This window comes from Triturus cristatus, chromosome 5_2 (genome assembly GCF_964204655.1).
Source record: "Triturus cristatus chromosome 5_2, aTriCri1.1, whole genome shotgun sequence".
NCBI classification, from domain to species: Eukaryota; Metazoa; Chordata; class Amphibia; order Caudata; family Salamandridae; genus Triturus; species Triturus cristatus.
This window is the reverse complement of record NC_140588.1, coordinates 212,849,555-212,874,172: the sequence shown is the minus strand read 5'-3', so window position 1 is coordinate 212,874,172 and position 24,618 is coordinate 212,849,555. Positions and strand designations below refer to the sequence as shown.

The window sequence follows — 24,618 nt, the reverse complement described above, 5'->3', positions numbered from 1 at the left end:
TAGCTGTGGTCTCCTTAGCCGCTACAGGAGTCATTTTTGCATTTTGCTGCTATCTCCATATTGCAATCTGCAGTTTGATAATTAGCGACAACAAATCTTTCCAATTTGCTATTTAGTAGTGATTACCTTTAGTAATTAGCGATTTGCCATAAACAGTCGGGTTCCGCATTTGTTTTTCACTAATCTCAAACAGCAAAATGCTTGCTTTGTACATCAGGCCCAAATTCTGTCAATGCACTAGGAGTATCTTGCAAGTAGGTTTAGCTGACAGGAATATCCTGCACATTTACTAGTTATCGATGACAAGGAAGGCCCTGATAGATAGATCAGGTCACAGTGCAAATAACAGCATTATCTTTACATAAAATGTCAGCGCTAATCATTAGACAAAACATACTGAATTTATTCCATAATGCTTAGTTGTGGGCAGAAGACATCTTTATATAGACAGGTTGGCTACAATCAAACATCTTTTTTTTCCCTTAAATTCCATCATGATCAAGTCCTGGTTTAGTCGAGCAGCCAAGCCCTTGGAATGGAGACACTTGTAAAACATGCAAACTCAGAACCACTTGGTTGGAGTTAAATGGTTTTCTAGCTTATTGTTTCCAAGTATGATTAAGAAAAGAAATGATGGAACCATTTCTTGTCTTGCTTGGCAGTAAGTAACAGTAAACTCGCTAGTTGTGAAATAAATGCTCTATGCAAATTAACAACCAGTACCCCAGTAGGCAGCTCTATGTAAGTCAACATGAAACACACTGCAATGAACGAGAGGAACCCCTGCTTTCCAGTTCTGAAAACGAAAGCACCAATTTAATAAAAATCAATGGCATTCTTTCAGCGTTCCTGCAGTAGGGAGGTCAGGCCCAAGCAAGACTGTGCCCTGGGTCGGACTGGCCGAAGCAGGCACCGGTCATATCCCCGGTGGGCTGGCAGGGTAGGGCTGGTTTTGGGCCCCTGGGGGCCGGTTTTTTACTGGGGCTGGCAATATTTGTCCCCTGTAACAAAAGGGGGTCCCACCCTGACTGTGCCTAGCCTTTCCTGCTTTGCTGCAGTACCCTGGCCCTCTACTCACTGCTTACACAGACACAACAGGGGGAATTCACAAATGCATTCACGTGTATGTGTAATAGTACACCTTTAGTACTAGTTAACTTACTTAGGGGCATATTATCAAGACAGGCGATAAAATTATCGCCGCTTTAGCGGCAGAAAACTGCCGCTAAAACGGCGATAATGGGCTTGATAATATGCTCTATGAAATTCCAATTGAAGCCCATGTTAGACGTGAAGGACATCTAACCTGAGCTTCAATTGGAATTCCATAGAGCATATTCTCAAGCCCATTATCGCCGTTTTAGCGGCAGTTTTCTGCCGCTAAAGCGGCGATACTTTTATCGCCTGGCTTGATAATATGCCCCTTACTAAGGCAATTTACAATGTTTCGGGAGTAGATCTACACCTGCGCAGGTAATCGCTGGTGTGTGGGGTACTCCTTTGAAAGTGCAAAAAACGACATACGTAAACCTATGTTTTAAGTGTCAATGTGGGAATTGCAAGGGGGAGTGGCTGGTAAATAAGGAATTTCAGCTAAAAAGCAAGAGGAGTGTAGGAGAAATCAAGGTGACGCAAAGGGCGGACATGCAAATACGAGAACATACCTATAGTAGGGTAAGTCAAATGCAATTAACAAAAGTTACACCCACATCTACTAAAGACATTTTTTAATCAATCCTAAAAGTAAGCATACCACATATGACATAATTCACAAGTCTACACACAAAGGTACATCATTATGCATTGCACATTCCATACACACACACGTACAATCACCCTTACAATACTTAACATAGCCAACACACATAAAAAGCACATGAATTTCCCTCTTATTATAAGAAAAAACGCATCAACAATCAAACCCCCAAAACTCACAAAACAAATCATTTCCATCTGCATAGCCATCACACCTCGTAGTTGTGTTCAGAAAAATATGCAGACTGCACCCGTAAATATTAATCTACGTCCCTATTTTTATGTCTGATTTAGATGAATCTACACCATAGGGTCAGGTTTGATGAAAAATATGCTTAACAGGAAGTTACATAGCGAATCTTCAAAATCCACCACTGGAAAACCATGCTAGGTAATTACAGTTGTTGCTTGCGCTTGCCAACTTGGCCTTGGCGAGGCGTGCGTGAGAAAAAACTCACTACGCGGCGGTTGGCGAAGTTTAGCCAGGACTCCGCATTACAAGTGTAAAGCAGAGTGGGCAAAACTCTGCGAACTCCGCCAGCAGAGCGGAATTTATTACCTACCCCTAGCAGTGCATGTCATCCTCCAGTCACACCTGGGGGCATCAGTGTCAGGTCGATCAGCTGAGATGCTGTGATGTAAGAAAACAGTTACATCTTTGATTTTTGGGACTGTGCAAAAGCTTAGTGACTCAAACAGCCCTACATGACCTGGGGCCACTTATTGGCACTCTCATAGACAAGTAGGATATTATTTGCATATATCAGTAGCTTCTACTTGAAATACACCCACGGATATAGGATAGGATTTTGTCTTACCTGCTAGTACTTGTCTGTATAGATTATGTTATGGCAGGTGATTACTAATGATGCCTGTAGGTGACTGTGGATATGTGAATACTAATGCAGCATCAGGGAAAATATGACACAAGAGAGGCATCTGGGTCATGGCAGTGTAACTGTGGATAATGGTGACAGGTGTGACAGCTTGTGTCAATGATAAGTAAAGGGTGATTTTGTACACTCTTTATACTCTGACTGAATGAAAGTTGTACATTCATGTGCTTCAGATGACAAATGGTGTCAATGAGATGTGGATGAGTTCAACTTTTAATGGACGACCTAGGGCCACAGATGCAACTTACTTATAAATAGCATGCAGATACATTGCTTCTTTAAGGAAGACACCTGATGTTGACTGCTGGATGGTTCATGGTGTGTTCACAAGGGGACGTTTAGTTAACTTACTACAACTGTGAAGAGGGGCATTTAGGTACTACTCGATTTCACACAAGCAAGCAGTATTTGCTGTGTGGTGACATTTACATTTGCTTATCAATGATTCATGGTGTTGTGCATCTCGTTTTGACAAGGATTAGCCTTTTGTGTTAAATCAAAGATCTTATATAGATTTATACATTAGGGGGCAGATTGATGGGATTGTGGTGCAGCGCAGCTACACACCTTGCTGCGCTGCATCGCAGGGACAGGGCAGTATTGCACCGTATTTAAAAGAATACAGTGCACTCCTTCCTTTGTCTCTGCACAGGTGCCGTTTTGGCAGCCTGGCACCAATGAAGGCACCCTTACAGTACAAGGGTGCCTTCATTGCATGCAGGATTGAGGACAATCCCCTGAGACATATTCTCCTTTCTATGTGTGCTGCATACAAAGAGGAAGTAACAAGGAGAAATAAAGATATTTGTCCTCGATACACCTCTACTGGGAAGGCGTAGCATTTTGTTGCACTCCCAGGTTGACCAGTTCTGGTAAATCTAGGAATAAATCAAAGTCCATGGGAGTGTCGTGTAGTTTCTAGGAGTCCCCCAGGACTTGTGTGTTTTGGTTCTTCTAAACTGAGGGCTTGGTGTCCCAACCACTTCCGGACACCCCCACAGGATATGTCAGCAGTTAGGCCAGCTAGCTCTACAGTGCCACTACTACCCCCCTGTATTCTACAGTGGTGTAGGTAGCTTCTAGCAACCACTGAACATGACAACCCTGATTCCTCAGGGATCGTGGAAAACAGTACAGTACATTTCGCTCAGACTCTCGTGCTTGCTTCTCTCAGAAAAAACACAGGATGGCGATTAGGACTTTTCAATAAGTATATATTGTTCCACCGACAGCCTTGTGTAAAACATATGTGCTACGACAATCAGGATACAGAAGAATACTAAAGAGATTGCTAGTACCAATATAGTGAATAGTAGATACATTTCTACCATAGTGCTAATAAGATGAACAGAAACAGTTCAGATAGAAACAGTAGCACTTGCATATTCCTAAAATGCGCGTCCTAGTTAATTTTCTAAAATGTACCTAGCCTAACCTGGATGTGTATGTGTATATGCGTATAGATATGTGTATCTGTAGCCAAGAAACCCCTAGGGATGAACCAGCTCCTCACCTGATGGTTGGGGATAAAGGACCCCGTCTCTGCATTGAGGATGACAATCCGCAAGGGATGTCAAACCCCTGCTTGTCGGAGATTTGGCATGCAAGACCCCAGTCTCAGCTTGGAAGGAATTCTCCTCTAATTTGTAGGGAGGGGTGAGGCCCTTATATACTAAAGTGGTCCCTCCAGGTTTTCTTTTCTAGAATGGATATGTTTTTAAAACAACCATGGATGTTTTGAAAACAATCATAAATGTTTTTAAAACAATCACCAATGCTTTTCTAAACAAGTGTGATCATGTACAGCTGGCTGTTGGCCAAGGATGAAAAAAAGCAGTGACCCTTATACAGAATAAATCTGCCGTGCCTGAGGACATGTTTATGTATGTCAGGTACAGGGATTATGATAGAACGATTAGAGCCTCGTGTCAGGGAGACAGGAGCAAGCTACTAGGTAAAAGGTCACCTGTTTAGAATCGATATTGTCGTGGGGCTGGGACAATGTATGAAAACGGGATATACCTAATGGGACTATCCTAAAAGACATGACAGGAGATGCATGGAAACACCGACACAATGCTCGTGGAACACCTTCCCAGGGCAGAGTAACACAACACAGCGATTTTCAGTGCGTTGCATTACTCCAGATTTATGTAGCCACTCAGGGCCAAGCTAAGAGGCCTTGCATAGTTTCATAAATAGCATTTGGGGTTTGCTTTGGACATGTATCACGCTATGTGGTGCAAATTCAATGCAAACACCCTCATAAATATGCCCCTACATGCCAAAGTTTTCATGTACGAAGGTGAAAGTGGTAGTTGGGCTTTTCATGTGGCATAACAGCTCCAATATTCTGTTGACAATGTCTATGATTTACATTGTATAATTAATACATAAACATCAGACAAATGCTTAACAGTGTCTCCTGTGTGGGTGACTGATTGACAATTTTACTGTTATGAAATGTGTACAGACATAAATGGATGAGTAAAGTTTGATATGAATGTTGACTTTTCAGATTCTATCGTCTGTATTGGGAGAAAGGCCAGAACAGCACAGGCAATGATACTGATATAAAGGAGTTGATAGGTGGCTTAGGGGATCAAAAAACAGGGCCTGACAAGGTGAAAAGTGAATAGTGATAATTTACCTATATCGGTATAATGTAATCTCAGCGCATGTAGACTAGATACGTTTAGCCAAGTGGTGAGTCAGGAAAATATAGGATGTCCACATCTCAAATGCCTGGTTGTGACCATCATAGTAGTATCACATACTTGGATGGAGGTTAGGAATGTGTGGCGGTGCCAATTCGGGTTTTAACCATGCGACTGGTCAAGATGCTAGTGCTACTGCTCCAGCTTGCAGTGCTGTACACAAGTGAACTGTAATAAGGTGAGTAAAAAAACAGGTCACGTAAGTATTTTTGCCTTTTCCATACACGTGTGACTTGGGGAATGCTGTGTGCCACTGGCAGGGATGGGTCATATGCCTTTGAAGGCTGTTGTTTCTGTGCAGGATGATAATGAGTGGAGAACCAAGGGATAGGTGAAATGTAGAGGTCTGCTGAACACATCTGGCCTGAAGTTGGGATTCCCTGGAACAGGCAGACCATGCAGTAGGCCAGGGAGCATTGTGAAGGTTATACACATGTTCATGGCGAGAGACTGAGTTATGATCGAGGTCGGTGGCCAGCTAGATCTTTAAATTGGCAAACTTATCCTCCACTCACCTTCTTCTATCATGACATTTTTTTAATGTCTCTGTGATGTTTACCTCTGACCCAATGCATTTACTCTGTGTCCTCCAGTCATATGACTACCTTCTTGGTTACACAGAGAATGTGTGAAGATCAGCTATGTCATCGGCTCCTAACATTTTGACTTCTGTGGACCTCCATTGAATCACTACTGGAAGCCGGGAACCTATGCACACCCATGGGCGTACTACTACATGTAGATGGTTGTGCACTCAATTACTTACTTTTGTGAATTATCACTTCTGTTATATCAGTAGAAGACATAGAAAGTCCTTTTTTCATTGCAAAAGTTAGCAAAACACACCCTCTTGCAGTTCAGGTAAGGTGCTGGAACAAGTAAAGATCATCACTAATTTCCTTGGAAAAATTCCAGTTCATTTTTACAAAGATCTATTGGATATCTGACACTTTTTGTCACCAGAGTCAAATATGGCAAGCATAGGTCATTTGATGATTCATAAGTGAAGCAGCAAACACGTATTTTACCCCCTTAACGGCCAGCAGGACTGGGGCTTCTTCAGGGCGTCTTCTTCACGCCGACAGACCGTAGCAGAGGTCAGAGACCGGACACCTGACCTGACGCCTGACCTGACAAAATACTCAGGAACCCTTCACCTCTCTCATATCGATAAGCGCAACATTATCACGCCCTAAACAAGACCGAGGGTAGAGAGAGAGAGAAAGAGAGACAGACATTCAAAGGTAGCAATAACGATAGGCAGAGAGAGGAAGGGAGGTTGAGATTGAGAAAGACACTGGCCTATTGTAGTATTTCCTATGTTAGACTAATTGTGCATGTTAGAGGCCTCAAATACAGTTGCACATGTTACTATAGAAACACGCTTGCTTTTGTGCCACACTGTACTTTCACACAGAACCTGCATATGTTTTCGTGTTCTGTTCTTTTCCTGGTATTTAGTCTGAACACCATAGACAAGGTCAAACAAAAATGCCCCTTGTTATTCTCTCTGGTCAGACATTAGCCCCTAATACATAACACAAGAATATAGCTGCTGTTTGTTTGCACACGGCTTGTCATATAACTGAGTATAAGGGCCCGATTCACAGAACTAACTTAGGACAAAATCCTAAACGTACTACTTTTGTTATTCACCGAATGCACTTACTACTTTTGGTATTCACAGAATGGATTTACACTACTAACTTTACATCCGCACTCGGGCCGGAGATTCCGGCCCGGAGGCCGAAATTCCTGCCCGGAGGTCGAGATTCCCGCCTAGAGGTGGAGATTCCGGGTCGGAGGTGGAGATTCCGGCCCGGAGGCCGAGATTCCCGCCTAGAGGCGGAGATTGCGGCCCGGAGGTGGGGATTCCGGCCCGGAGGTGGGGATTCCGGCCCAGAGGTGGGGATTCCGGCCGGTGGCGGAGATTTAGCCATGGCCGAAATCTCCACCTCCGGGCAGGAATCCCCACCTCCGGACCTCAAGTCCCACCTCCGGGCCGGAAGTCCCACCACCGGGCCAGAATCTCCGCCTCCGGGCAGGAATCTCCGGTCCGAGTGCGGATGTAAAGTTAGTAGTCGTAAATCCATTCTGTGAATACCAAAAGTAGTAAGTGCATTCTGTGAAACCTAAAAGTAGTAAGTTTAGGATTTTGTCTTAAGTTAATTCTGTGAATTGGGCCCTTCGAGTTTAAACAGGGGCACTGAGTGAGAACTTTGAGACAAGAGTGCTGCATCAGCTGAGATGTAAAACGTCCATCTGTGTATGCTAAGGTACGGGGTTCGCCACTAATACCAGATATCTTTGATATATAATTATTTAGCTTCAGTAGAAAGGGGGGTAATCTGTCTTATAACATGACAAGACTTTTCATAGAATATGGTTTGTTGGCCATGCTAACAGTGTTTTTAATATACATTTGTTTTCTAATTGTGGCACAAATACTGCATTTTAAGACACAATAGTTTAAACAAATATTCTAAACGTCCTTGGTTTCTTTCATTTATTTTATTGTGGACATGTACGAGTGAGAGATGAGAGAGCTAAAGGGTGTGTCTTGTTACCGCGATCCCTGAGATGGTTGAGAGGCTTGTATTCTGGGGTGCCAAATCAGTTGTTTCTCTGGTGAGGTTGGGAGGGCGAGTGAGGCACTATAGCTAATCAGACTCTGGCTCATAGGTACTGAGGTTGATGGTTGGTGACTCAGTCCCTGCATGCCGATGTTCTATGGTCCCAAAATAGTTCTGTTTCTGAGCAGAATCCCTGCAATATGGTGCCACCAATGTTTTGGACAGGTACTTACTTGTGGGAACCCAGAGCAGAGCTTGTGCTTGTCAACAATACCTGTGTACCTTTTTTCCGAAGACATCTGTGGTGTTAGGGATTCATCCTCCATAGTTTATAGATAACACCTAGTTCTGTTGGTTTTTCAAGCTTGAACATTGAAAGGATTAAACCCTGTTTGTGCTACTCTTTGAATCCATTAGATATTACTTATGGTGCAGCCTATTGCTATTGCTGCTAATCGCCACCCTGCAGTAGCGCAGCATTTGATGCAACACGGAGTTCCTAATGCAGGAGCTGCGGTGATTTTTGTTGTTGAAGCAGATGCAGCGTTCCACTTTGAAGTTTTTAATATTGGGTCACATTTCCGGCTGTGGACTCTAATGATAATACTTTTCATGAATACACCTCGCCCTTGGCTCCTAATGCATATCTTCTATATTTGCATCTTGAAATTCCTCTTACAGCCTGGAAACACCAGACTTGGTTTAATGGCACCCTTCCCTACATGCTTGGGACTGTTCAAATGTGTTCTTTAAGTCATGAAGGGGCTACATGGCCGGCTCTGGTGGGTTATACCCCGTATTCAGATTTGGGTAATATAAATTTAGTTCAGACTCTTGCTTTATACAATATTCTTGTTGTCCTATCTATACGCAATATATCTCACATGGTTTGTTAGCTAAGTCAGATAGAATTGGCCTGCAAAGTGAGGCCCAGCAGCCTGCTTGGTCTGTCCTTAGTCCTGCAGTTGTTTATTCAGTTATGACCCACACATTGTGAAGAAATACCATTTTGGATAGCCCAAAAAATCGATCAATTTGAAACTGTGTTTCCCTTGATGATCCCCCAAGTCAATCACAGAACTCTCAACATGTGCTTACCCACTGGACTGGTTCCCACTCTAGCTAACTACAACACATGGGGGACCAATTTTGCCACTGTCTACACTGTCTACCCTCTTTGACATGTTACTCCCTCTTTGGCCTTTGTACCGAATTTCCTCAAAGAGATGCAGAATGAACATGGGGCAGGTCCTACCGTCTATTTGGGGATTAAATTTGTGGTATTTTTTCCTTTGTCCCCAAAATGATTGACTCTAATGTTGGTGGTGAAGAAGTGTCTTTGGCTATAAGCCAGTGACTTGCCATGGTGGCAGTGGCTGACCACGAATACGAGTTGCCTGTCATTATTGCTAATGTATACACATATTTAGGAAGTAGCAGTTTGGGAATTAGACCTTTAGTACCACCTCTTGGGAAGCCTAGCTCTGACAAGGATGCCAGACCAGCCAGGGAGTTTGCTAGAAAACCATGGGATAAGATGAAGGCATTGATGTTATTGGCATGGCTCTCAACTCCAGACCCCAACCTCACCACGTCCCCACCTCCTTTATTCTCCATCTATTGAAAATGTGTCTCACTCGCATTTTTTTTCCTGTTTAATGGCAATTTTTCCAGCAGGTTAAGGGCACCAGTATGGGTGCAGTTTTTGCTCCAAATGTTGCCATACTATATATGGACTGGCTCGAAACACAGAGAATACTATCCCCCCACAATCCGTTCAGGATTAACATCCTAGAATGGAAGCGTTACATAGATGACATCTTCCTCATTTGGAATGGGACTGATGAAAGTCTGTTGGACTTTCAAGACTGGCTGAACACACACAGTAATGGCCTCAAGTTCACATCAATAAAATTAAACAAGAGGTGGCTTTCCTTGACTTGACCATCATAGCTGACAATGGTACACCATACACAACACTTTACCGCAAACCTACTGAGAAAAATACATTATTGGCATACAGCAGCCATCACCCGAGAGCCCTACGCGATTCCCTCCCATACTCACAAATTCTTCGCATACGCCGCAATTGCTATCGCAAGGAGGATTACTTCATGGAGGCTAGAATCTTATCCAAAAAACGGACAAGTAGAGGTTACCCTCGTAAACTAGTGAAAATAGCCCTGAAAAGAGCCTGGTATTGCCCCAGGGAGAAATTACTGAGCCCCAGAGAAAGAAGCAGTGGGTATAAAATAGTATGTGTTACCACATTTTCATCCATCTCCAATGCAGTGAGGAAATGCATCTTGAAACACTGGCCTACAATGAATGCAGGCAGCCTCAATCTAGAACGCCCTCTTTTTGCTTTCAAGAAAAGTATAAGTATAAAAGACCTCGCTCTCCCTAGTACAAAAAAAGTAATCTCATGCTAAGGGGGTTATGGGGTTTACCACTTGTATAGGCCATTTCAAATACGGTGGATGCAGCGTATGCCACCTCACAACGGATACAAAAGAAATTGTGCATGCGAACATTGATATCAGTCTGACTAATTTTCCTAATTGCAACACTGTCAATGTAATATATGCTATCACTTGCCCTTGCAATTTAATTTATGTGGGCCAAACAACAAAATCAGAATCCGGATTTGTCAGCACAGAAGCCGTGTGCGCTGCAGAACATTGAATGCACCACTTGTTGAACATTTTACCTCCCTCAACCACACTGAAGATGACATAAGGTGGCAATTGATCACTGTGATTCAACAGCCACCTAGGAGTACGAACAATGCGGGCATCCTCAACAAGGAGAAATTAAAACGGATCATACAAACTGACAGTCCCCACACAGGTCTTAATCGCTTGGAGGACTGGACCAATCTGTTATAACTTGGCTACTCTCTTGAATAACTTATGATGTTCCCCGTTTTTCACTATGTATAACTGTCATACCTCTTCCAATGTTTTTATTTGAGTTGGGACCAACTCTTTACGATTTCTGTTGTTATTTACACTCCCTTATGAGATTATTGTTTTTCTTGTAAAACCGTTGGAGTGTTCTCTCTCAACACTGGTTACCTTCTGCGCAACTCTACTTACTCTACTCAATCTAGCATCTGATGTTTACCCCATTTCGGCTAGGTGTAATCCCCTTACTACTCCCCCTCTTTTTTCCCCCCTTCTGGAGATTGTCTACATTAGGAATCCGTTTTTTCATTATCACCCTATCTAACCCCTTTCTATCCTTCGCCCTTTGCGATCTCGCTATTGCTTGACTACTCTCACCCTTGTTTCTATTCCTTACCTCGGTATGTTCGCTTGATGCTAAGTCGCTATGCATCCAGCGCGTCCATGCCTTTCGTCTCCATATCTGTAACACCTTGATCACATTGAAGCACATTAGCCTCACTGCTCCTGCTAATTTTAATAACTTTATAATTTGCGCTCCCATCCTACCTTCTATTACATCTCATTTTCTCACTTTTTAAGCGCCCACATATTTCCCAAAATAATGCCATAATTAACACAATTAAATCACACTCCCTTCCAAGATGGCCGCCCTTGCCTACAGACATCTATGTAGGTTTCCAAATAATCACAGGGCTATGTCCCTTATGCTATGCTATTTAGATTACCTTTATATAGCTAAATAGAGAAGTGGTAAGCATCTATATTTACAACCCACTGAGCTATAATAATAAAGATGATGCTTTATAATATAAGTTAGTGTTGGATGGGTGGCATCCATTTTGTATGCTGGCCGCTATTTTATATTATGGTTATATATAAGCACGCAGTGAGCTCTAAACTGCGAACGAGGTAGGCCCAGATAGTTGCGCCATGGGACTTGTTGTTCACCTGATAAGTATACACCCAGTTTTGTTTCTTTATTGAACAAGGGGCGCTGCCCCACTTATGAATAGGCCCTTTCTGTGTGTGTAAGCAATGTTCTATTAGCAGCACCTCTCCTACGTGGGGAGGTGTAGGGATGCAACTGGCTGTACTTGGCTAAGAGATACCGTGTGCCCGTCTCAGGCTGCTGATGTACACCCCTCTGCCTCCCTAAAATATGCATCCCCAAACCTGTAACTTTCCTTTGTAGGCGTGCTCTAGAGGTTCATGACGTGTTTGATATATTATACTATGCTGCGCATGATTATTGAGTCAGTCCAATATCAAGCATTGCATGCGGCCTGTTGTATTTGGGCTCCTCTGCAGAGTATTGATAATAAAGTAAAACTGCTTGTTTGCATTCTCTACTGTCTGACCGACTCTTCAATGATATAGGTAAGGCCGAGAGGTGGTTTAGTAACCCGAATGACCCTATTCGGGTCATTTCCTTCAGTTGGCGCCCGAACAGGGACCTCACAATTATCACCCATCACACCCGCAAATGGTTCGTGAGGTCGGGGTGCATGCTGGTCAGGTGGGCGGATCAGGGGCCCCCAGCAAGATAGAGCTCTGTTTCTGTGTAACTTGCCCCGCCCACATGATCAAGGGTGCCCTGCCTAGTGGTGATACACCGGGGTCCAGAGACAGCGAGACCTTGGAGCTGACCAGGTTGGTCTGGAGAGTCGGCGGTACAGAATTGCGTGTAAAACCTTGCATAAAAACGGGGTGAGTGAACCTGTATACTTTTTTCAGTACCTGGAAATGTACTGGCGCCAGTCTTGAGGTAGTGCTGGACTGGACTGTGCGAGGCAGACCGTTGACGACCACCTTTCGGTGTGAATTTGAACTGCTCTGGTTGATGCGGGCTCTTGAGACCCGTCTCATAGAGGTTCTTAGGTAGCACCGGAGGGGCAGGGCCTTCGGGGCGTGTTTCGTGGACAGAGCCACACTACCGATATGGGTGAGACAGAACCGATCGGTCTGTGCTCCAATAGTCGTGCCGGGCTGTGTGGGTGAGGGCGCCCATCGAGCTGTATCTTACTGGTCTTGAACCACGGGTGAGCCTTAGCGGTGTACCTCACGGGCGGCGCCAGACCACGCCTTATGAGGCAGACCCTGAGTAGTACTCTAGTGGGAGACAAGCTTTTGGGCTGTGCTCTGATAGCGAGTTTGATCTGAATGGTATGGCAGATTGCTGGGGCTGAATTTCGTAGTGGTTTGAGAGTCGTTAATGGCTCTACGAGCAACAAGATGCGAGATAGGCTTTAGATCGTGTCGAGATGCAATAGGGTCGAGCTGGGCTATCATACCTGTGACAGAGGTTCTTAGGTGGGGCTTAGTGAAAGACTGTTTGGGCCGTGTTGTGTTGCACGCCTAAGAGGTCCGTTCGTGCTGATTTTTTTGTGTATTTTGTGTACGATTCTTGGACAAGAGAAGTGGATTTGCTTTGGGCTTGCGCAGTGAAAATTGTGTAAGTATCTTATATAAAGACGCCCTGTTTTAGTAAACTTGGATGTTTTGTATGTCGATGTTGTTGTGCAAGTGATCGATTGGAGGAAAGACAACCTGCTGCTCCAGAGGGTATCCCGAATTTTGATATGTACATAAAGCACAGCATTGGTCTTATTAAGTTTAGCACCTTATGACATAAATATACAAAGGAAAATGCTGATTTGCAGTGGACACTCGATGGCTCGTTCGATGAACAAAAGATGAAATTTCTAGAAAGAAAGCTGTTTACTAAGAAGAGTAGGCAGTCAATGTTTTATATGTTAATGGTTTGGCAGAAGGAAGCAAAGCAGCGGCGAATTAGAGAGGAGAAAAATTCGAGGAAAATACAGGCGCTGACGATCGTGCAGAAAGCCATGGCTTATGATAAAACGATAGCAAACAAAGGCATTGAGTGCGCAGATAGTGCGTTTCGGCTGCAAGCTGAGAAGAGTTATGTCGTTCAAAATGAGAGTGATGCTTTTGTTGAAGATTTGTTAGATACCCAACCCCCCACCTTATGCTCCGGTATGGCTATATACTAGTTTTCCAGCTTCCCAGGCCCCGGCTTCAAGGGCTCTGGCTCTGGTTCTTGGCCCGACTGATCCTCCTCCTGCTAATATTCCGGGTCTACATTTGACACCTCTTGGGTATTATACTGCTTTGACGATGTCCGGGTTGGAGGGGGGTGGCCCTCTGTCTGTGGCACCTGCTTCTGCATTTTCTGGTATGACTTTCTTTACTCCATCTAGTCAAGATCGGTCATTGATGATACCTGTCTCTTCATCCACTCTTTCACCGGTGGATGTTTCACTTCCCATGATGCAATTTGACAGAACGCCTGTGAGTGGAATGTCCCCGGGAAGTCGAGCGAATGCACAAGAATGTGTGAGTAGGGTGTTGGTGCATTCTGCAGTAAGTGACCAAGAAAAGGAAATGGTGGCGAATCAGGCTGCACACTGGATTCGAAACCCGATCTATATGGTTGAGGAAGTATAGGATGTGATGAGACAGTATGAACTGCTTATGCAGCAACTTGCACTTAAGCGTATGCGTACAGTGTTGATGAGTTTGTGGGAGCAGCGCTTTAATGCTGAGGTCCCAAGGGAGGTTTCTGAGATACGATATGACGTGTATGGTTCTGGTATGGATCCTGCTGCTGTGCTGAATAAAGTTACAACTTTGTTAAAATATCGAGGTAGGATGCTTAAAGAGAGTTCCACAGCATTAGCACAGTTGTTCCCAATGAGAGAAGTTCACCCCATATATCACCCCGAGACACCAGCAGGAATGAATGCAGCAGGTGACACTGTTCGGCCCCGGGTAGGGGCACGGTTTCAAGAACAATGGGTCTATACCCCCTGGAAGAGAAGCGAAGTACTTTCTCTTAAAAATCAGTTGCCAGATCCTAGAAAGAATCCAACTGCTTACTATGAAGAATTGACTGAGGCGGCCAATTCGACAGTTATGACGTTAGCTGATATTATGTTGTTTTTTGGGCACCTGGTGCCGACTGATATATGGAGACAGGTGCACTTGGTGGATCACGTGTTAGAGTTAGGAGCGACATGGGATCAGATAAAGCTATCGGCTCAAGAATGTAAGCCAGGTGAGAAGCGAAGAGCGGAAGTGTTAGCTTTACCTGGCCCAATTATTTTCGTACATGCATTCATTTATTGCTCCAAAGAAAGTGGATTGGGATAAACTTACGGCATGTTGTCAAAAGAAAGATGAGAATGTGTCAGATTTCTTTACTAGATATGAGGGAGTATTTTTGGATTTGAGTGGTCAGGATTTATCAGTGGTTGGTGGAGTCCAGCTGTTTGTCGACAGGTTTGTTAATAATATGCTTCCTGAGATTGCAGCCCGGATGAAGGCAGCGGAAAGTACCTAGTCCATGTTACACCTGGCACTTTGGTGTGGGTCTCCCTTCCATTTTTTGCTATTGCCTCATGTGTGTTTGCTGGTTTTAGATGCTTTGGGCACTGTGCCACTGCTGTCCAGTGCCACAGTGCAAGTGCTCCCTATTGTAAATTGATGTATGAATTAGTGATTCCATAATTGGTTGGTTTGGTTTACCTGTCAGACCCTAGTGCAGTGCACTGAGTATGCCCAGGGCTTGTAAACCAAATACTTCTGGTGGGCTTGCAGCACTGGTTGTGCCACCCGCAGAAGCAGCCTGTAAAAGTGTGTCTAAGGTCTGCCATTGCAGAGCCTGCGTGCAGTCTGGTACTGTCATGCTGACTGGGCAAGTGCACCCACTTGCCAGTCCCTAAACCTTCCCTTTTCTTCATATCAGACACCCCTATGGTAGGCCCAAGGGCAGGGTGCATAGTAAGTATAAGGTAGGACATGCCCTGGTGTGTGTGGCATGTTCTAATAGTGAATTACAGCCATTTTCGTTTTTCACTATTGCAAGGCTACCTGTTCTCCATATGCTAGAATGGGCAGTTTGATTATTACATCTTATAATCCTAACTGACTCAGGGAACATGGTAGCAATTCGAATTTAGTATGCCTGAACTCAGAATGATAAAATACATCTTTTAGTGAAGTTGGTTTTAACATTCTGTGTTTGAAAATACCACTTTTAGAAAGTAGGTATTTTCTTGTCTAACCATTCAAACCTGCCTCTGCTAGGCTGTGTATTCCTTGTCTGGAGTTTGAGTGACAGGGCTGGGGAATTCCAGGAGACAGGGTGAGGCAGCCCAGTGGTGAATAGAGAGATCTGCATCTAGGTGGGAGGGAGGAGTTGCACGTGGGACCAGAATAGGGCTGTGCCTTCCTCCACAATGCTGGCTCCAACTCCTGTGGTGCGTCTGATGTCTCTGCCCTGCACTCTGAATGAAGAGAAGGAGTCATGTAAACAAAGTGCTCCAGGACTGACCAGAACTGGTTTGGACTAGGCAAAGGCCTCTCTGCCTTCAGAGAACAAAGGAAAACTTAGTATAAATATTGGGACCCCAACCCAAGAACTTTAGATCACTTTGGTAAACAAGAAGAAACCTTTGCTGAGGAGTGGAACCAGAAGAAACTGAGGAGAGACTATCCCTAAGCTCAAGTGCTGCTTGGGGAATTGGCCTGCAGTGGTTGCCTGACTGCCAAAGAAAGGAGAAAGGACTTTGTGTGCATTTTTCATTCAACTTGCGTAAGGATCTCCAAGGGCTTGGAAAAGAGCTTGCCTCTTGCTGAAGTCTCAGGGACAACAGACTTCAACCACCAGCTCCCCAGAGTTCTTTGGAAGTGCCTGCTGCTGTTTTAGGCCTTCTGAGGGACTGCATGTCGCAAGGACCTGGAAGCGCAACTCACGGAGAAGAAGCATGTCGCCGTCGCAGCAAAAGAGAACTAAGCTAAATTCTACCATTTTTAAAGTAACAGTATTGTGGATTTTTGTCATTTATGGTCTTGTGTTAAATCTTTATAAAGAATACTTATTTTTTATATAAAACCTGTGTGGTGTCCATCTGTAGTGTTGTCACTTGATTACTGAATGTGTTCACAAATGCTTTACACACTGCCTCTGAGATAAGCCTGTCTGCTCGTGCCAAGCTACCAAGGTGGTGAGCAGGGGTTATTTTAGAAGTGTACCTGAGGAACTTTTCGATTGTGATCGTATCGACCCACCATTTTGTGCTCGCCGCCATCTTGTGTTACCCTCACTCAGGCAGCACGACGGTCGAAGTCTTTTTCTGCTCTTTCTGCAAGCTTCCTGTCAAAATTAGCCTTCTGCCTCTATTTGCAAAGCTGGTGTAAGGTTTGGCCGAGTACACTAATCCCTGTCTGGATTTCCTAATCCCCGTCTCAACTATCTGTTGGTTCACACTATCCTTCTCTGACTTTATCTTATCGTCTGGCCTTCACTGTCTTTTGCTAGCATTCTCTCGTTTCACAACTGTCCTCCAACACACACAAACGTATCTCGCCACCTGCAAGTTAGTTATGAATCCGTTAATAAATTAGTTTGAGGGAGGGGTGACAAACATAGTTGGAGGAGAGGTTTCTTCGAGTCATCTGACACTTTTGTTTTCAAATCTCTCCTATTGGTTCTGTCCTGTTTTCCAACTTTCCTTATTGGCTCTTTCTTGTATGTTCTGGGTGTATATTTGGTTAATGTATATGTTACCTATATAGTGTCTAAGATTGTGCGCCACAGAGTGAAATGGCAGTCTCCTGAGAACCTACCTTGTGTACTTCTGGGATAACTGTACTAGCTGCAGCTAATAAACCTGATCTTCTAACGCCTAACAGAGTGTCCCGTGTCTCTGTGTAGCTGAGCAGGAGAACCTAGAAGATTAAGGCGTACCCTGTGCCGCCAGGCCCAAAAGGTTCTGGTTCTTCAACTGGCGCCCAACGTGGGGTGTCTTCAGTGGTACCAGTTCTGCCCGAAGGTCGTGAGGAACCTCGCAAGAAAATTCCGGAGGGTTCGCGAGTCACATTAAGCGACCCCTGTATGTCGAAAGTGGTCCGAAGGTCTTTTTCAGCGTGGTTACTCCTTCCTGACGGCTACTGACGACCGCTGCCCTGACTGCCGTCCTGCCTTGGCCCTTTCTTTGGTGATGTATGGTAAGGCGAGACGATAGACGGGCCTCTGTTGGTGTAAGAGGACGTCCTTAGTTAAGTATTTTCGTGGGTCGCGCCCACAATTTTTGTCCTTTGTTCCTTAGTACCTCTGGTCCTTAGATTCGACTATTGCAATAGCCGAAGCCGAGGGTAAGTGCATTTGTGCTGCGTAAACTGAGTTTTACCCCCTTGAAGTTTGTGAACAGTCAGGAGAAATCACGAGATGCCTGGTCTGACTAAGCTTGGGAAATTTTGTTGCGTTGGTTGTAATAGGGATTCCCGGCTTGAGGACTCTTGTACGATTCCTTCGGTTGGAACTCCCAACTATGAGCTCTATTCAAAACATGGTATTGGCCCCATCGCCTTTAACGAGGCATGGACCCGATACACAAGGAAAGATGGTGTTCTAAAATGGCCAGAAAATGGTAGCTTTGAGCCTGATGTGCTAGATAATTTAGAAGCAGTTCTATTCAAAAGAAAAGGCCAGCCGGCAATGTTTGACTCTTTCCGCCTTTGGCGTAAGGAAGCCAAACAGAAAGAAATTAAGCAAGCAAAATGAGATAGAAAAACACAAGGTATGACAATTATACAGGCTGCCCAACAATTTAAGGATGATGAAATTGATAATACGACTGAAATTTCAGGGAGACAGCATCGCATGGCGATAGATAAATGCTATCCGGTATTGCCTGTTTCCCCTTCCGATAATAAGAAAGATATAGAAGAAGATCCCCTAATGTCCCATTTATTGAGGTTGCCTCCGCCCTATGTACAAGGTACTAATGCACCCCAGTTGTTACAGCCTGTTCAACTGCCAATAGTACCTCCGCCTGTTCCGGCTCTTCCGCATTTGCCACCTCCAGTATTACCGCCTCTGCCAGTTTTTCCTTTAACTTCGACTTCTTTGCCCTCATCTCCTGATCTTCGATCTCCTTTGCCTTCTGCTCCTCCTGCAATTATCGATTCTCCTTCCATTAGTTCGCCTAATACCTTGTCCCCTATTCTTATGTCTAATTCTCCATCTGTGCGTAAGCGTCTTACGGATACTGTCACTGGTATCCTTTCTCCTTTCTTTGAAGCTTTAAATGTATCTCCGGCTTTTGCTCGAAGACAGTCTCGTAGTCAGTTCCCAAATTCTGAAGAACGAGAGAGGTTGGACTCTCTTGCTCGTAAATGGATTGAAAAGGGTCCTAGGTATAGGGTGCTTGATATTATGCCTACCTTCTCACAGTGGAATGGGCCTACGCAGAGATATGTTTTTAATGCTATGTGTGATACTCTTATTAAAGGATGGGAAGATATGGACTTGGGTTCAGTTCCTCAGGGTCTGTTAGACATTCAGGCTAATTTTGATAAAGGACTTATTGTGGGTTCTAAGGTTGAGGATGCTGTAAAAACACTTGTTTCCTTTAGAACCTTATTTACCTCACAGACTTTTCTAGATTCTGATCCTTCAGTTAGGTTAACGCTGAAAAATTATCCTATGAGAGAGGTTCCTCCAGTGTGGATAGAAGAGGTTGCGGGAGTAGGTGCTAATCCAGCTATTCCTGCTCATTTTCAGCGTATATGGGTACATGTCCCCTGGAAGAGATCTGAAGTTTTGGCCCTAAAACAGACTCTACCGGATCCTCGTAAAAAACCTGCGGGTTATTATAAAGAATTAACACAGACAGTTGATGCTTGCATCATGAATTTAGCCGATATTGATATGTTGATGGGGAATGTAGTCCCACAAGCGTTATGGGCTAGGATTCGTAAAGAGGATCATGTTCAAGAATTGGGTGGTACATGGAATGCTATAATTGCCGCAGATAGAAACCAAGTGGGTGGTGCAAAGCCTGACGCTTTGATTTCAGAACTCCCTGGTAGGATTATTACACTAATGAAAACGATGATGCCTGCATTAAGAGTTAATTTGGATAAATTAGCAGCATGCAAACAAAAGAAAGATGAAAGTGTCTCTGATTTCTTCACTCGTTTCGAGGAGACATTTATTGATCACAGTGGTCAAGATATGGCTACAGAGGGTGGTCAGCGATTATTTGTGGACAAATTCGTATTTAATTTGCTTCCTGAGCTGTCACACAAATTGAAAGATTCGGAAAGTTCATGGGCTGTTTCTTCTTCTGCCCAGATATTGGCTACTGCACAATATTATGAAAACAGGGATAAAGAAGAGAAAGAAAAGCAAGAGAAAAAGACGAAAGAATTAAAAACGAAGGTTCTCTTGCAACAGGCTTATCCACCTCGTTATGCTCAGCCTCAGTTTCAACAGCCTCCGCAATTTCAGAGGTTGTATCATAAGCCTGAGCCATATATTCTGCGACCTTTGTTAGGTCCTAATCAATGTGCCTATTGTAGACAGGAAGGCCACTTCAAGAATAGTTGTCCGGTTTTATTGCAGCGAAATGGGACACTATCTGATCCACGAGGTCGTGCTGGCCTCCAGTCAACAAACAGAGGTAGAGGTCGAGGTGTGTTGACTCAAGAACAGCGTTCCCTTCCTCCTCCTAGTTCTGTTAATTATTTTGATCAGCAGAATGTTAGGTCTACACAGTACTACAATGAGGATTGCTATATTGAAGCCGGGAATGAAAGTCTTCATGCTAGCTAGGACAACCATGGACAAAGTAAGGGAGTTGTGTTGATTCCAGTAGACCAGAATGGACCTTATGTTAATGTCACTACAATGGGTGTTTCAGAGCCATTCCTTTTAGATACTGCTGCGGTGAGAAGTTCTATCATCCATTCAAAACTCCCCGGGGCACCTTTGTCTGGCTTAACGAATGTATCTGTAGGATTTTCTGGCGACCCTGTTCGCAATCCAGTTTCTTGCCCTTTGCCTATTTCAATTGGCCCTTATGATTTGGAAGCTCCGCTTCTCTTGACGAATGGTTGTAGTGAGAATCTATTGGGCTTGGATTTATTGAAGAGAATGCATGCAACGATATCTTGTTCTCCTTCTGGTGTGTATCTTACTTTAGGACAGAAACTGATTACGCCAATGTATTTGTCCAAAGATCAGTTTCCACCTGAGTTGCTTTCTCTTCCGGCAATGCTTTGGGCTACAGGTCCGAATGATGTGGGTTGTCTTGAGATCCCACCTTATGTTGTCACTCTTAAGCCTAATGTTGAACTGCCACGTATTTCACATTATAGGATTTCCACTGAAGGTGAAAAAGCGCTTTTGGAAATTATTCATGATTTGATTCAGAAGGGTGTGGTTGAAAAAACAAGAGGTAACACATGCAATAGTCCTATTCTTCCTGTTCTTAAACGCACTGATCCTTCTCAGCCACCTGTATATCGTTTCGTAATTGATCTACGGGACGTAAACAAAATTGTTGTACCACAATTTCCTGTCGTTCCAGATATTACTGATATGTTGACAATGATACCTTCCACAGCGACTCGGTTTTCTGTTATCGATCTATAGAATGCCTTCTTTAGTATTCCCATTGCCGAAGAGAGTAGGGATATTTTTGGCTTCTCTCTTGGAGGCCGAAGCTTCTGGTTTAAGCGCGCTCCTCAGGGCTACTGTGAAAGTCCCTCTATTTACAGCCAAGCTTTAAAATGTCATCTTGATACTTTTCATTTGCCATCTGGTGCTGCTCTTATACAATACATGGATGACTTGTTAATCGCTGCTGATTCAGAGGATATTTGCAAAGATGTGACTGTTGCATTACTACGTCACTTGTTTAATCTGAATCACAATGTTTCACCTTCCAAACTGCAATATGTTCGTCGAGAGGTTACCTATTTGGGTCTTCTCCTATCAAAGGAGGGACGGCGGTTAACCCCAGAACGCATCCAAGCAATTGTACAAATGTCTGTGCCATCCACACAAAGGGAGGTACGTGCCTTTCTAGGTATTACTTCCTACTGTAGGCAGTGGATCCCTAACTTCTCTCTGCTGGCCAAGCCTTTGTTGGCACTCACTTTGAAAGATACACCTCAGCCTCTTCCTTGGACTGATGAGTGTCAAAGGAGTTTCACTGACATACGTACTGCTCTGTGTTCTGCTCCTGTACTAGGCACCCCTGATTACAGTAAGCCTTTTACACTCTATGTTCATGAGAGAGAGGGTTGTGCGCTGTCAGTTTTAACACAGCAATTTGGAGACAAACAACGGCCATGTGCTTATTTTTCGGCTACGTTAGATCCAGTGGCTAAAGCATTGCCTAGTTGCCTCAAAGCAGCAGCAGCAGCAGCAATTTCTATTCGACAGTCCGCTGGAGTGGTGCTAGATAATACTCTTATTGTCATGGTACCACATGCAGTGGATACTCTACTAAACAGAACGAAAACACAGCATCTTACGAGTGCTCGTCTAACTGGATATGAGCTGACGCTTTTGTCTAGCCACGTACACATCAAACGATGTAATACCCTAAATCCAGCCACTCTGTTGCCCCTTCCAAATGAGAAAAGTGTTGAGGAGCAACATGATTGCTTTTTTCGTACTGAGGAAGAGACAAAAGGAAGAATTGATCTGAAAGATTCGCCGCTAGAGAATCCGGATGGAACTCTATGGGTAGATGGATCTGGTTTTAAAATGCCCAATGGAGATACAGTTTCAGCCTATGCTGTAACTACTTTGCATACAATTGTGGGAACTGCACGAATCAGACACAATTCAGCTCAAGCAGCAGAATTGATAGCTTTAATGAGAGCATGTGTATTGTCAAAAGGAAAAAGAGTAAAAGTGTATACCGACAGTCAGTATGCCTTTGGTGTAGCGTTTAATTTTGGGCGTCTTTGGAAGGAAAGAGGTTTCATCACTTCACATGGCACCAAAATACAACATTGTCAGTTAGTGACTGATCTTCTTGAATCACTTGCCTTACCCACCCAAATAGCAATTGTGAAGTGTAGTGCGCACAAAAAGATTGCAGATGATGCTGGTCGAGGAAATGCATTTGCAGATGAAGTAGCGAAAAAGACAGCGAGAGATGCAACAATTCGAATGTATGTGGTGGGTCCTGCAAATTGGGTTAGAGAGAGAAGAATGTATGAGGATACAGTGGAAAGTGTAAGAGCGATTCAGAAAGAGGCTACAGAGAAAGAGTTGAGCAAGTGGCAAGAAAGTACAGGAATGTTGGATGAAATGGGTTGTTGGGTGGAATTATCAGAACATCAACGTTGGCTGTTACCAGATGCCTATGTACTCCCAGTGGTTACTATGGCGCATGGTCCAGCCCACTTAAGTGCAAAAGGTATATGCAAGCTTCTAGCTCCAGTGTGGCAAAATGAAGAGATCCCAAAATGCGCAGACAATGTAGTGAAACATTGTATTATTTGTTTGATGTACAACCCGGGAAAGGGAACCCCAACTCCAGCGGGTCATTTTGCTCCTCCAACATATCCATTTGAGGTGTTGCAGATCGATTATATTCATATGGAGCGATGCAACAACCTTAAATACGTTCTGGTGGTAGTATGCGCCTTTTCAAGATGGATAGAAGCATACCCTTTAAAAGACAACACAGCCTTATCCACAGCTAAAGCTTTACTAAAAGAATTCTTCCCCAGGTTTGGTTTACCGCGCATTGTCTAGAGTGAAAATGGGAGCGAATTTGTTGGCCAAGTCATGCAAAAAGTTTGTGCAGGTCTTGGTATCAAGCAAAAGTTCCATGCGGCAAATCACCCACAGTCAGCGGGTTTAGTAGAATGCTACAAGGGAACCTTAAAGTTAAAACTAGCGAAAGTTCAGGCTAGTACAGGACTAAATTGGCCCGATGCTTTACCATTGGCTCTTCTGTCCACCAGAACTGCAGTACACTCTCGTTTGGGACTTATTCCTTACGAAGTGGTTTTTGAACGCCCGGCTAATGTATGGGGAGTCCCTCGCCCTAAGAAATACTCAGACCTGCTATATCCAATGTTGATTGACTACCTGCATGATCTTACGATTAAATTGCGTGTTCTCCATCAACAGGTTCAAAGTGCTTTACCGGAGGCTTCCACAGACCCAGGTCATTCCATCCGACCAGGTGATTGGGTCTGCACCAAGAATTTCCAAAGGACAAAAAATTTGGAGCCTAGATGGAAGGAGCCTCGTTTAGTACTTTTAACCACGAGAACAGCAGTCAAAGTCGAAGGAAAGAAAAATTGGATTCACGGTGTGCATTGTAAGAAAGTGCCATTGCCTCTACCCTTTGATCAGTGGGTTCGTAGAGGTTTGTAGAGGTGTTGGCGACTCAGAAAATGAAAAAGTTCCATGATTTGTACCCTTCAGTGATGCACACTTGAATGGAACATTGTCTGAGAAAGAGGACAACGACATTCTTCAGGAAGCAATACCATCACATTGTCGCCTGAATACGACCAGTCCACGAACATTGTTTCAAAACCAAACCACCCCTGGAAAAGAACACTATAATTTGAGACCTAGACCAAAGAACACTTAAAATCTTTATCTCTTGTGTAGCACTCTGTCCCGGTTGCAGGGTCACGGTAGGAGTCTTGATTGTGACCTGAGTAGTGGCAATAGGCCTGCAGGACTTGCAGTGTCATAGGACGGCAGATAATCATAATTAAGTGATTGAGGAAGATTGCCGTGAGCATCCACTTAGAAAGATGGAGACTACATTAGGCAAAAGAGAAGGTAAAGATAAAAAGAGTTATTGTAAAGAAATATATAGTCGTTGTGGTATTGCTTTATGTATTATTATATTTTTATGTATTCTTTTGGCATGTATAAATTGGATTGCTATTACCCTGCAGCAAAAAGTTT

At 43.9% G+C, this 24,618-nt stretch overlaps 1 pseudogene; it reads left to right on the top strand.

Moving 5' to 3' along the window:
• LOC146822811 (uncharacterized) overlaps positions 1–24,292 on the top strand; it is a 77,462-nt pseudogene extending 53,170 nt beyond the window's left edge.
• The last annotated feature ends 326 nt before the right edge of the window (positions 24,293–24,618 follow it).